The 9668-nt window shown below is 30.8% G+C and overlaps 1 pseudogene; it reads right to left on the bottom strand.

Moving 5' to 3' along the window:
- Window positions 1-329: 329 nt before the first annotated feature.
- LOC143539726 (transcription factor MYB41-like) lies at window positions 330-1544 on the bottom strand (annotated as a pseudogene).
- Window positions 1545-9668: the final 8124 nt, after the last annotated feature.

The following is a 9668-nucleotide window of genomic DNA, read 5'->3' as shown; positions in this document are numbered from 1 at the left end:
TTCTTCTTTAATTAAAAAAATTGTCACATCTTATAAGTTATAACACACCATGCTTTTTCCACTAGATTTAATCTCCCTTGAAACATTAGATCCAACGGCTCACATCTCTTCTTAGACATCTTAGAAAACACTCATTTCGTATACACATACTATTTAAAACCCTTCATTTTAAATTCACGTCTTTAATTTACATAACTAATACAAACTAGAAATTTTACTTAAATCTATCAACTTGTTCATGATTTGTATTTGTATTTGTATTTGTATTTATATTCATTTATAATCTTACAAAATATGCAATATAAAATTACAAATTTCCAGGAAATAACATATATACCAGAAAACTACAAGAACAACCAGATGTGCCATTCACAGGTCTAGCCTGCATTAATAATATCTATATATCATCATCAAACTCCATGTTGAAATTGATGTTTTCACTGGTCGATGGCTGGAAGCTTGAGTATTCTAACGCTTGTGATGGAATCTGCCTGCAATCTGGAATGGTAATAGAATTATCCGTCAAGTAAGGAGATATCATGTTTTCTTGACTTGCTTGTATATTAAGGTTGATCAAGCTATGTGAAAAGCATTGGCCATTGTTTTCTTGCGTGTGGGGAGCTAGATTCCATAGTTGGTTTATAGGAAGAAGTGGCGAAGTGGAAGTGACATTTGCAATTTGCTCACTAGGATTTTGGTTCATAGGATATACGTTGTTATTAAAAAACAACTCTTTGTTATCTTCATTTAATGATGATGACGATGATGATGATGTTGCCAATGCTAACAGAGTGGCAAGCCATAAACTTGTGGATTCACTAGGGCTTGGATGCTCAAAAGGTTTGAGAGATTGAACGAGGATGAAAGGTCCAAGAGATCGAGGCGAGGATGATGAGTGAGAGGGTCAATTCCATTCTTGAGGAGAGCTTTTTGGATATGAGTGTTCCAGTAGTTCTTGATTTCATTATCGGTTCTTCCAGGCAACTGAGCAGCAATTAGTGACCACCTATCAAGGTCAATATAAATTATTAGTCGGATATTTAATTTAAACTTGTGCATCCTTATTGATTGCAGCTATTTCACTTTTATTAACTATGTTTATAAACATAGTTATGAAGATCGACACAAATCATTAGCCTCCTAATTAACTTACTTATTTCCGAGAACACTATGTAGTTGGATGATGGTCAGTTCTTCTTCAAATGAGAATCTTCCTCTCTTAATATCAGGCCTCAAGTAGTTTATCCATCGAAGACGGCAACTTTTTCCACATCGTTGAAGCCCTATAAGTTATAATCAAACATTAATTAATCAAAGAAAATCAACTAACTCAAATCAATCATACATTACATTAAGAAAGGTCGCGGAAGCGAACATATATACTCACCAGCGTTCTTGGGAAGGGTTCGCCAATTTCCCGGTCCATGTATCTGAATGTATTGGGTGAGTTTAAGATCCTCTTCTTGAGTCCAGGCCCCTTTCTTGAGTCCAGTAATGTTATCACAACTTGGTGATCTTCCCATTTTTGTTCTTTGGTGATTATGGAGAAACATATACGTACGACTTGGTTAAAAGCTCGACGAAAGCTTGAACTTCGTTACTAGAAAATAATATACATGTTACTGTATGTTACTTGTAGCTATTTCTACACGGGATTTGAAGATGGCTACTCCCGTGTATATATAGATAAATATGTGAAAGCTTACGTACGGAAAATAAAATAAAATAAAATAAACAGTACACTTTTTCTTAATATTAGAAACAAAATGGAAAGTGGTAAATTAAAGTAAAATAATTTTGCAAAAGGGAGATGTCTCTTGACACGCACACTAGCCTGATCTACTACATGGGTTTTGCAATTAATACAGATATTGCAATAAAAGATAACATATGATAATTAAGCAATGAAAAGTTATACACGGTGAATCATAAACATAAACAAATTATATAAACGGTTAAATTATTATTTATTATTAAACTCGATTTACATTAATTATAACTACAAGAGTTATAAACGAAACAATACAGTGATACTCACATATAAGTAATAAAGTAAACCCCTATAAGTAAAGACTTCTTTATACACTACATTTGATGTTATATTACTGAGTTTACCATGTTTATCAAAAATTATAATATTATATTTGTTTCTACTTATAACTCTTGATAACGTAACATATAATTATCTATGTGAGAAAACTGGTTCTTAAAAAACAAATTAATCAACCCTTAATAGTAATTAACCTTCGCTTTTTATTTATTGTCATTACGAATCCCACGACTAACGGACACGGCCGTCATTGAAATTTAAATCAAAATTTCTTCTTTGAAATATCCTATTCTTGTGATAAAAACTCTATTTCGAATATTACGTTCATAAATAATCTTGCCTTCAATAACACAAATACCAAACAACATCATTAGTAATATAATTAACTAGAACACCAACTTTGAGTCTAGTATCATTGCATAACCCATTTCTTAATAATATAACTGGAACGTCAACTTTATGGCAGGGTCATCCCCGATAATTGTAATAAGAGTTTTGGGTTGAAAACGAGAACAAAATTGAACATTAAGTAATTAACTTTCTAAAGGGGCTTATTGTGTGTATTGTGGTTTGGGTTGTGCAAAAGAAATGTTTAAAAAAAACTAGAAATAACTCTTAAAAACTAATGTTTTTTAATAAAAACATTTGTATGTTAACGTTATTTTACTGTCTTTTTATCAGTATTTTATATTTATATTTACACTTACAATTTTGAAAATTAGTTTTTACCAATATCTAATTTTTTTTACCTATATGTAAATTTGTTATTAAATAAATTTTACATATAAGTAAGCTTGTGATTTATATTTGTAATAAAAATTTTATATATTAAATATGGTAGAACTAATCTCAAACAATGTTAATATATATATATATGAAAACTTTTTTTAATGTTTGTTGTTATGAGTTCCTAAAAGTTCTTAACTTTTTTGAAGTTTTGAAATGATATCAATCATAAATAACATGGTGTCTTCCTATGTTGCGAATATTTTACAAGTTTAGGTTAATACTATTAATTGTATGTGATATCATGAACATGTTTTGTTTGTGTAGGTTAATTTTGTGACCTGCGTAGGTAAATACAAATGGGTAGGCTATAACATGAAGTAACGAAATTTGTATATATAGGTTAATATTATGATTTGTATAAGTTACCATGAACTTGTTATGTGCATGTATACTAATATTGTGATATGTGTATGTGATAATATGAACTAGTTGATTATGTGTAGGTTAATATTATGATTTGTGTAGGTATTTGTTTTTATGATGGTTAATGTAAATTTTTTTATAGTATGAGTATGGTGGTTTTGTTTTATGTATTTTTTGAAGATTAAATCAAATTAAAAAATAAAACTAAATGTATAGTCATTTGTAACTTAACATTAATTAGTATTAATTACCAAAGTAAACTCCTAAACTTTTTACTAATTACTTCTACAATTAAATAATCCAAAATTAAATAGAAAATTTTGGTTGATTAAAATTTCTTCTCGCACTTCTCACCATATTAACACTTCTGAAATGATCTCTCTCTCTCTCTTTATATATATATATATATATATATATATATATATATATATATATAGGTTTAATTTCAAGAAAGAAATCAAATTATTGCAAGAAATGAGAGAAATGAATATGAGTCACTAGTTTTATTTTAGGTTTTAATTATTTAAAAGTAAATAAAAAAAGTTGTAAATGCAACAATAAATGCACTCTCTCTCTCCAATTAATACAACTAATATAACCATAATAAATATCTCTAATTAATATATCTAACTAATTTAACTATAATTAAAAAGATAAAAACACTACTTTAGTTTTAATTTTTATTTGCACATTTTTCTTTTTATTCAACATAAATACAATTTATTCATATAATACTATATTTTAATTATTAAAACAATAATTTCCACTCAATATATTAGCATATATCAACATATTTAAGTTCAATAAATATATAACCTACACTTGTTTTGAGCAATAAAAATGTACAACATACAAAAAACATATAACTTACATATGTAATTCGACATCAACAATTATACAAACTACACAAAGATACACATACCCTACACATGTGTAGGTCATATGTTTTTCGTATGTAAACTATATGTTTTCTTATTCTTAAAACAAGTGTATGTTATATGTTTTTGTGTAGGTTGTATATTTTTTTATTGAAATTTAATGCAACCATGTGTAAGATAGTTTTTTGTATTATTCATCACAGTGTAACTACGTGTTGATGGATATTGATATGTTGAATTTGAAGAAATTGGTTTTTAAAAGAAATTAATGTATGAATAAATTGTATTTGTGTAAGATAAAATTTCCGTGTGTAGGTTATATATTTTTTTTGTGTAGGTTATATGTTTTCATGTGCGTGTGTATTTTGTTGATGATGAATTTTGTGTGTAGGTTAAATGTTTTTCGTGTGTAGATTATATGTTGTCGTATTCTTGGAACAAGTGTAGATTATACGATTTTGTGTAGGTTGTATGTTTTTTGTTGATATATAATGCAAACACATGTAAAATTGTTTTTTTTGGTATTATTCATCATAATGTAAGTATGTGTTGATGGATATTAATATATTGAGTTGAAAGAAATTAGTTTTGGATAAAAAGAAATTTTAATGTATGAATAAATTATACTTGTGTAGGATAAAAATTCAAGAAATGAAAAGTAAGTTATAAAAATAAATGAGTTCTTAATATTTTCTAATTATAATAATTTAATTAGTTATATTAATTAAATAAATAAGTATTATGGTTTATTAGTTATATTAATTAAAGAAATAAAATAATTAATAGTTTCTTTATTTAGCTTTAAGCATTTAAAACTAAAACAAAACTAGTGGTCCATATTCATTTCTTACATTTCTTGCAATATTATCATTTCTCCCTTGAACCATCTCCTATATATATATATATATATGGTGATCGAGATTATACTAAAAAGAACAATGTGTCTAAAAATGATAGGAAGAAATGTAACTCTTCTGATCTAGAGATTAATGACTAAGATTGGAAGTTAACAAAAACATAGTGTGTTTTATTTTATTGAATGTTAATACTGTGTTTTTGCAGGTCATGGGTTCCATTAAACTTGGATAGTCCTTAAATAGGTTATAACATCTCATTTATGTATGAAACTATTTTATCGTCAAACCCTAATTTATTCTCTCTCTTACATATTCTCCGTCGTCAGTTTATCATCTTCACCATCGGTTAAGCTTCCTCAACAAACCATTAACGTATGACGTGCTCGTCACAACAATCCTCAACATCCATCAAAATTGGCCCACCTCCATCATTCTCCCTCTCTCTCAATCCCATTTCCTTAGTTAGTTCCGAATTGGTTCACCTTTTTTTTTGTCTATTTTAACGTAAAGTCTAATTTTGCTTTTGTCATATGACTCATATCTAAGCCAGGTGTTATATTTTTTACTTTCGTCTCTAACACTAACTTTATCAGACATGGCGATTGACCGGCAATCAGAAAAGGAGTTGCCGGCAATCATGTAGGTGATTGAGGTTGGTCAGAAAGGAGTTGAGGCCTTAGGGTTGTTGGCGAGGCCACACTTTGGGAGAAGATCAAAGAACAAGAAGGGGCTAGAAGAACGTGTTGTATTTTTTATATCTTTTAGCAAATTATATAAATAGCCCCAAATATTTATACAGTTTTATTATTCGCAATGCTATAATTCATTTTTTTTTCATATCCTGACCTAGTCAGCATGTCACATCAACTTTTTACAAAAATACACTTTTACCTTTAATACTACTATACTAACACTTCCCACATGCAAATTACTTTTTAATATTTAATTATGTTATTTATTAGTGATTGCGAGACAAAAAAAATCAAAACTAAATGATCCTTTCACTTAGCCATGAACGAGACCCAAAGAATGGCATCATGTCGCCATGATAGACATGGTAGTGAAGTAGTGAAAATGTAAGATCTTAGTCCCAGCTACAACCAATAATTTAGCCAAAGCAAAATGAAAACCGTAACTATCTTTTATTATTTTATTTTAATTAAAAAATGCCCATTTTCTGCAATTACTAGATAGTTATTGGAAAATGTAATTCGATACATGTTTAACAGAAGTGGATAATTTCCATGTTTGATCATGAAAGGGTGAATATCAAATAAAGGTGGGTAATGTTGTTGGATGATCTACCAACCCTGAAGAAAAGTTTGTATCGTGTCTTGTAATTTTGTCTAACAGACTTCTAATGATATAATTTCTCTTTAAGTACGTGTTTCCATATTTGTTTTTAGAGGTGTGATGGGTAATGGCCCCTCAAATTCCCTAGACGCATGTGAGACTAAAGATCTTATTCCCAACTATATATAGCTCGAAAGAAGACAAGACTAAATCATGACATAAAGGTACATACAACCAATCAACAAAATGAAAGATCTAAGGGATATAAGTGCGAGTAGCGTCACAAGATATAAGGGACACAAGTCCAAGTCGCAACACGAAGGATCTAAGTAACAAAAGTCTCAGTTGGCCGCTACACAAATATACAAGTGTCGGTGCGGCACATAGAAAATAAGACCAACCCCCGGCACATGTCATACAACACGGTGATGTTTAGGGCTACATTTAATATTGATGGGGCTAACTTTTCGGCTAACTATATTAATGCATGTGAACATGGGCTAACAAATACAACTCAAAGCCTCAAAAAAAAATATGTGGCCCATGTAGGGCTGTTCATGAGCCGAGCCGAACCGAGCGAATGGTTGCTCGTTGCTTGGCTCGTTTACAACCGAACCGAACCGAGCGGCTGAAATTCGAACCGAGCGAAAACCGAAACGAGCCAAAATCGAATCGAGCATTTTTTGATCGAACATCGAGCCATTTCGAGCATTATTTATTTCTTTTTCACTTTAAAATTTTCAATAAGAAACAAATTTGAAGGTTATCAATAATATATTTTATAAATAAATTATTAGTTTTTAGACAAACATGTAATATATTGTAAATTTTTATTAAAAATAAGTTTAGAGTGATATATAATGATCATGTAAACAAAATTTTAGTATTTTAAAAACTTAAATCGAACAAATAAAACTATAAAATTGATTATTTATATGCAAAATTTTAAGGGGTAAAAGTAATTGTAAGCTTATATTTATGCGTTTTGTCTATATATTTATATATTTGTTCATATATAATTATATATAAAATAAATTAAAAATATTCGAGTCGAGCCGAACCGAGCAGGCCCTTGCTCGTTGCTTGGCTCGTTTACAAACCGAACCGAGCAGAGCGGCTCGTTTTCAATCGAGCGAAAAAGCGAGCGAGCATTTCTGAGCAATTTTCGAGCTAGCGGCGAGCGAGTTCGAGCGACGAGCGGTTTGGACGGCCCTAGGCCCATGGCTAACAAACTCACTAGATAAAATTTATAACTATAAAGTGATAATATAAAGAATAAATTAGGAGAAAATAGAAATGCTTAATTTAAATTAAAAGAATCAGAAATAAATAATTGGATAATAATTGTTGCAGAGTTATGTGAAGAGTTATGGTCACACCATTTTTTTTTGTAAAATATTGAAATACTGACTGAGCCACATGGCTTGAAATGCCTCGAGTTAGGGCATTATGACTATGCATAGTTTAATAATATTTGCTAAAAGAAAAAACAGACACTTATTAAAAACTATACACCTTTTGATGTGCATTAAAACTTTTACCGTTTTGACCGACTAACCTTTTCTAATGGCTTTTTGTTTGTCACCAATGTTATTTTATACCTCATCATTTAAAAAGGCGAAGCCTAGCCAAGTCTCATGTATCTTCTCTCTAGCTAGTAAAGTATGCTTGATTAGCTTCAATTGGTTGTCTGAACTTGCACATTTACGTTTATGAAATCAGTAACAACTAATAACAAGAATGCATTAGCATTGTGGCCAACTCCCACGCACGTGGAAATTTTTTTTATGAACCAAATAGAAAAGTTGGTATTTAAATGCAACATAAAGATAAAAAAAACGTACCAACTCCTAGCAGAGGAAACTGCAACGTTAATTTACAAGTAATACCAAGATAAGCAATAGCAATTATTGAGACTAAAAGTATTGTGTGTATGATATATAATAATGTAAGCATGGGAAGGAGGACGTTGAACCTGCTTGTATTATATTAACTAGTCCTAAACGACATGTGTAAGTGTAATGGATAACATAAGCATATGGAAGGTGTGTAGACCTATTATGTGCCTGTGTGCGCACATATAATCTATATATGTGTGAACCCTTGGATGGGCAAAAGTAAAATTGCACTAATTTTGACGTTATCTCACTAATCTCGTGAAAATAACGTTAAAAGTGGCGGAAGGTTAATCAGGCATCATGTGGTGGCGTTGATAGCCGAAAAACAACGGTACATGCACCAATCAGCCGGTGTCCCGATGATTGTGTGTTATGTGTCTTATGTCCAAGGATTAATGCAAAACTACTATCGAGCCGGGGGTCTCACCGGAAGCAGCCTCTCTATCCCTATGGGGTTGAGGTAAGGCTGTCTACATCTTATCCTCCTCAGACCCTACCATAGCTTTGCTATTGGTGGGATATACTGAGTACGATGATGATGATGATGATGATATGATGATGTTATGTTAATTGGTCCTACGTGATGTGTGGAATGTTGATAACGAAGGTCATCGCCCGACAAAGCTATGCAGGTCTTACACGATATGTGTGGAATGGTTAGGTGCACCTTGTTTACTTATGTATGTTATGATTCAAAAATATATGAATGTTCATGCTATATGGTGTTATGCTAACATTATGGTTAAGTAGGTTGTTTGATTCCACCTGATATATTATGATACTGTTACGATTAAATTGTTATAACTTGTTAATTATAACTCATTCAATGTTGTTGACTTCTAGTATACGTGTATGTGTCCGCGTGTGCGTGTAAGTTATGCTAGCTTGGAGTGCATTTGCAGGATATCCAAGCTAAGACTAGCATCCGTTTAAGAATATTTATGTTAAAATATGTTTGTTTCTAAGAAGTGGCGGAGCCACATTATCAACACCGGCTTCGGTCGAACCCGGTCTTCTTTCGGTTTTATATATAACCTATAGTGTCGAATTAACAAGTGAACTCACTCTTTTTCGGTGAGTGAACCCCGGTATCGTTTAAAAAATATATATTCGAACCCACTAATTATGAAAAATTTAGTTATATTTTTTAATAATGAATATTTTTTTATAAACATAAATTTTTTTGAAAAAACTATAAAAACTAGTAACAAACATCATATATGAGCCAATAATAACCCATATATAGATGATTAAAAAACCCAAAATTATTAATGTAATGGGTCAGTAAGTCAAATCCAATTAACATTTTAAACATAACACATAAATAAAAAATAAATAACAAACTAAAGCATCAGTCATCGCCTCAACAACCAATCAGCTTCTTTTTATTGACCAAACGACCATCGCCTCATCGCCTTCGGTGGTTTGCTTCAAGGTTTCAGCCAGCACCAACAACCAATAACCATTAATCAGTCGTTTGACAAATGGTTTTCTTCAATGAAGCATGTGAAGACAGATTTGCGTAATCATTTTGGGTGAC

The sequence above is a fragment of the Bidens hawaiensis genome, unplaced genomic scaffold (genome assembly GCF_021521415.1).
Source record: "Bidens hawaiensis isolate Kalapana, Puna unplaced genomic scaffold, B.hawaiensis_p1.1 tig00000820_1, whole genome shotgun sequence".
Taxonomy (NCBI): domain Eukaryota; kingdom Viridiplantae; phylum Streptophyta; class Magnoliopsida; order Asterales; family Asteraceae; genus Bidens; species Bidens hawaiensis.
The sequence above is the reverse complement of the archived record's forward strand: the minus strand, read 5'-3'. Positions and strand labels throughout refer to the sequence as shown.